General features: G+C 28.0%; 1 pseudogene; it reads right to left on the reverse strand.

Moving 5' to 3' along the window:
- Positions 1-1,257: 1,257 nt before the first annotated feature.
- LOC112771888 (NAC transcription factor 56-like) lies at positions 1,258-3,666 on the reverse strand (annotated as a pseudogene).
- Between the last annotated feature and the right edge of the window lie 2,363 nt (positions 3,667-6,029).

The raw sequence follows: 6,029 nt of genomic DNA on the forward strand, positions 1-6,029 counted from the left end.
TGTTTCTTTTAAATAAATGATTTTAATAGACAAAATACACAATCTACAAATAATACGTGTTTAAAATGATAATTTTTTTTTCCCTTTCTACTACTTGGTTGTTATTCTTGAATTCTCGGAAATTAGTTTAATTTAATATTTTCTGACAACAACAAATCTAGAAATTTGCGGCGACTGTTAAGTTGATTTGGTAAGGCGAAGTGTCACACTTTGCATACTTAAAATTTATATAAGTTTGTATAGTTTTATTTATTGGACTTGGTATAGTAGACAAAAAAAAGTGTGCTATCCTAATATATGGGGCTATACAAGCCAATGTTATTTTTAGATGGGAGAAAATAAGGAAATATAATAGACAGCATGAAAACTAGCTCCTGTTGTTACTCAATGGAATCATGTCATCACAAGCCACAGATTTTTAATTAACATTTTAAGAATTATATTATTTTTCTTTTTGATAAGATTAATATACTTGATTTTATTAATAAAAAAATTACTTGATTTTATGTAGGCAGTGCATCAACATCCACTAAGACACAATTAGAGTGTATATATATATATAGCTCCCAAGATGGCATTTTCTCCATTCATATTAATAGCATCATGTATTAAATATAAAACAAGAATATGAAAAATCTATTTGTTTTAATTATATTTAAAGCCATAGAAACAAAAAATTGCTTATTACTTAAAATGTGTTGCTTATTTTACTACAAATTTTTTTCTTGTTACCATCTTTAATAATTCAAAATTAAAGTTAATTTATTAAATAAAATAAAATAAAATACTAGTCACAAAAAACTTTTCATTCGCTAAGATGAGCAGTTGCAACAAAATTCATAAACTCAATTAGTGAGTAAAAACCGGAAAAAGCTAATAAGGCCCAAACAAAAGAATATAAAAATGATAATAAAGTTGCTCATGTATATATCTCCCTTCCTACCTCATTTAGGAAAGTGATGAAAATTATTTCATAACAAACAAATTAAATTTGCATACTTTATTAGTGTTTATATATGTTCTGATGCCTATATTCTAATATACCGATTTAGATTCATATAAAATGATTCTGGGAAAATGATAAAAGATATGAATAAGACTAATAACCTTCTAGCTATGTCACATGCAAAGAATCTACAAATAATTTGGCTTCCATATATATAATATGCTAAAATAACTAAATCCCATTATTATTTAGTACTTATATCTAATAAAACCAATAATATCAAGCTCTATAATATAAGAACAATAATAATATTAAGCAAACCATAATCCATAGTCATCACTAATAATAATGTTTCTACAGTATATGATGATCTTCTATACAAGGTTATCTCTTGTATCCTAAATCAAAGTATATTACAGCTCATTCTTTTTTTTTTTTTCAATTTCCTTTGTTCTCTATTGAATATATATGTGTACATGAAGAGCTACTAGCACAATCACTTTTTTTTCTTTACATACCAATAAAACAAGCAAATATCTCTATATATGTATAAAGCTATATTAAAGTTTGTCTAAAAATATCCATATATATGTGGCCTCACCTTAGGTTTGTTATTGCCTTCATCATATCAAGCTGCCTCCAAAGGTTGAAGTTTTTTTTTTTTTTTTTTTTTTTTTTTTTTTTTTTTTGAGGCCATCATCATCATGATCTACTAATTTGATCCAATAATTTTTCCTAAACAACCAAAATCTCAAACACCAAATTAAAATCTTTACAATCTAAATTGGCTAGAGAGACACTAGTGTTAAGGTATCACCATCACCACCACCACTATAGCTGAGAATACTCATTCACCCTTCTAAACTAATTAAGTTCAATAATTTAATTTCTACATGTGCATGTCATCATCATCAATATTCAATATAGTATAATTAATTAATTAATTAACTAATTAATCACCACCTTAGAAATTAATTAAACATGGGAATTGTATGTATGTGTACCTAAGCATACCAATTCATCCCTTGAATTTGATAAGGTATTGTTCCCATGATGTTGTGTTGGTGCAATGAAGGGGTTTGAGGAAGTTGGTTCAGCAGAGTAGCAATAGAACTAGCACTAGTACCATTATTCTCTCCATGGTTATGATCTCCACTTTCCAAATTGAATCTTTTGTTGGAAGCAGCAACATCATCTTCATTCCAATAGAGAGATGATAGACCTCTTGGTGTTTGAAGATGTAGTCATGGTTGGTACAAATGAAAGCTCTGCCTTATTACTATTATTGTTAATGGTGTTTGAGGCTGATCCCAACCCCAACATGTTTGGAGGAACAACATTGTTGTTGTTGTTGTTTCCTCCTCCTAGCATCATACCTTCCAGAAGATTCTGGTGATGGTGATGGTCGTTTTCCAACAAACCGTTGCTAAAGCTTGTTGACATTTTTGAGAGATGAAATCTTGCATTCATTTGCCCCACGTTGATGGAAGGAGGAATCCCTCCAATCATGTCATCCATAGAATCTTCCCTCTCATGTTCCATTGGAGACCTATGTGTGTTGTTCTTCTTGTAGATTCGGCACAATACCCAATCATCAAGCTACACAAAATCATCCGAATCAAATTAGCCAAATTTTATCAAAATAATCTTCCTCATATCTAAACAGATTAATAAGTAACTAATACGTGTTTACATATAATTAAACATCACATAAAATTTACAAGTTATCAATAATAAAAAAAAAAAAAGGTAAAAAATTAAATATTACTTATATACAAAAAATTAATTATTAAATTAGCTGTTATATGTATATATTTTATATTACGATGGATTTTTAGTGTATATTTAATATGGATGATAAAAAATAATTGACATACCCTTAGAGAGTTTTTCTTGTTACCCAAGTCACAACCAGGAGGCCTATTGTTAGGTTTGTTATCAGCAAGTCTATACTCATGCATGATCCAATTTGTCTTTATCCCTCTCGGTGGCTTCCCTCCATAGAAGACCAAAGCCTTCTTCACACCCACCTTCTGGGTCCCACCGGAGGTCAGCACCGGCTTATCCGTCCCGGTTGCCTTCCAGTACCCGGAAGTTGCCGCCCTGTTTGGCCGAGCACCGTTCGGATACTTCCTGTCCCTTGGGCTAAAGAAGTACCACTCTTGCTCCCCAAACGTTGCCTTAGCTGAAAAGTAAAAAAATTCATAATTAAAACAAAAGAAAGCAAAACCCATTTTTCATTGGGATGTAAAGATTCAAACTTTGTAATTGTGTTCTTGTGGGGTGGGGTGAAAATTGTTGCTAACAAACCTGGTAGCTCCCATGGATCGAACTTGTAGAGATCAACCTCGGCGATGATGGCGACTGGGAGAGGAGCTGATGCAGCTTTCTTCTTGAGGTAGTGAACAACGAGCTCCTCGTCGGTGGGGTGGAACCGGAACCCCGGTGGAAGGTTCGGTTGTTGCGAACCGGTGGATGAGTCGGTGCTCTCCATATTTATGGATCTCTCACTCTTCTTCTTCTTCTTCTCCTTCTCTTCTTCCTTTTCCTTTCAATAATTCTCCCTCTTTTTTTATGGATTTGGTTAGTTGGTTGGTTGGTTCTGGCTACGGTGGATTCAGACGAAGATCACGTTAAGACGGAACGTCATGTGTTGTTTTGTTCTTGTAATTTGCATTACCCCTCAATAAGTGCTGAAGCTTGCGTTTTATATGTGGCATGGGCACCATCGGGTTTGATCCACTGAGGTAATCTCTATCTCTCCATCCTGTGCTCTCATGACGTGTCTCTGATGTTCAAGGACTGATATGTCTTTTCGTAAAGAGCAAAGTTTTCCAAGTTATAGTAAAATAGTTTTTAAAAAATATTAGCATTTATATTTGTTTTACCTTAGAATTATGTTAATTAATAGATTATTGTATGTATAATGTGAAATAATAGTGTTAGAGAATTCGTATATTTTATAATTTATGGTCATTAATTAATTATTATTAATATTTTTAATAGTATAAAATTATATTTAATAATAAAAATTATATTTTTTTGTGGTTAAATGTTGACTAAATTTTAATAAAAATATTAATTTTTAAAATTTTTTTTAGAGTGAAATTTAATTTTTAATATTTATTTAAAAGATAAATAAATCAATTATTTGATTAATTTAAATTTATTTTTTATTAAAATATGAATTTTTTAGTATACAAATAGTACTTTTAGTAATGGTTATGCATCATGTAATAAAAACAAAGTGTTTATATAAAATATGTTTACATTAATAAATATATTTATTACATAATATAATTTAAGTGGTTTGAAAATTGTTTAGTATGATAGATGACCATAATTACCTAAATTTTGTTTCTTGGGTGTTGACTTGTGTATGTGGTGTGTGAACACAGAACACTAAAGAGGGATGAGGTGGATGCGGGTGCATGCGATGAGGTGGGTACCTGATGATGACGTGAACTGGTATTCTGGCCGTTGAGAGCATGACACGTGGGATTCCAAATCATGTAGTGTTGACACGTGGGTGGGGGCCACAAAGGACAGTGCTATTTTATTTTTCCTTTTATATTTTTCACTGATAATGATATTATTGTAAAAAGAGAAAAGATAGAAGAAATTGAAAAGAAGGTATATTCATTGGAATGATAAGTGTATGTGGGGCGTGAGAGTGGAGATAAGATTTTCAGTCTCTCTTCTTGCTTTTAGTTGCGCAATTAGCACCATTAATTAACATGAGGGTAAACATGAAAATTACCACGTGGGACCCACTACTACCATCAAGGGATGGTAACAACAATAATACATCATTATTTCAAGTCATGGCATGGATCATGATTCATTATCATAATCAACATGCTATTAATGAATTCGATGCGTTTTAGATTTAATTTGGATAAATAATTTAAATAATAAATATTTATATTAAAAATAATTTATAAATAAATTATTTTATATTTAATTTTTTAATTTTAAAAATATTTATTTTAAAAGAAATATAATAAAAAATTTTATTATAAAAAATTTTATTTTTTTAATTTTTTTATAAACACTTAAATAACTTTTTAAAAAGTTATAATTTAATTTTAAAAATTACACTAAATATTAATACTATTATCTTTTATAAATTAAAAATTCAAAAAAATAATTTTTAAAACTTCGTAAACGGGCTTTAGATTGACCATGTTTGCGCACAAACAATTTAAGGGCTCATGAATATTAAGAATAATTTTAAGATATTAAATTGAAATTATATCAAAATAAAAATTGGTTATTATAATACATAATAGATATTAATTAATATTGTGAGAGATTCTTATTCTCTCTTTATAAGACTTTTATAAAGTTGGATCGAATGGAGTTAATAAAATTATTAAAAATAAAATTTAAAAGTCTATGGGAATTTAATGTAAAAGCCTTATTTAATTTATCTTAGCTTGGCTTTTTATCTTTCTGGTTGTTGTGTTCGTTTATATAGCTTTTTTTTTTATCTGATATATTTATACAACTAGACTTATTCTTAACTTATTTTTTATTAATTAAGAATATTATATTTTTTGTTAATTAAATAAATATTAATTTTTTATTTATTATATTTTATATTAATAATTTAAATTTTATAGAATAAGATACTAATCAAATTAACTATTTTTTTGTAAGATAATAAAAGTTAAAGGGTAAAGTATATTTTTTGTTTTTAAAGTTTGTTAAAAATTTTAAAAATACTCTTAAATTTTATTTTATTTCAATTTTGTCCTAAAAGTTTTTTATTTACATTAAATTTACTCCTAACGACTAATTTTTCAAAAAAATTATGACCAATTTAAGAATAACTCCACAAAAGATAACAACTTAATGTAAGTAAATCAAACATATTATTTACCATTCGTTATTATTGTTAGATTAGTCTTAATTTTTTTAAATTTAGTTGTCAGATATATATTTGATATTTTGATACAAATCGAAAAGTTTCGAGACAAAATTAAAACAAAATAAAACTTATATTTAAAATATTTTTAAAAATTTTAGCATACTTTAGAAACAAAAAATATATTTTATCCAAAATTAAAAGTCTAAAATT

The sequence above is a fragment of the Arachis hypogaea genome, chromosome 18, assembly GCF_003086295.3.
Source record: "Arachis hypogaea cultivar Tifrunner chromosome 18, arahy.Tifrunner.gnm2.J5K5, whole genome shotgun sequence".
In the NCBI taxonomy this organism is placed as follows: Eukaryota; Viridiplantae; Streptophyta; class Magnoliopsida; order Fabales; family Fabaceae; genus Arachis; species Arachis hypogaea.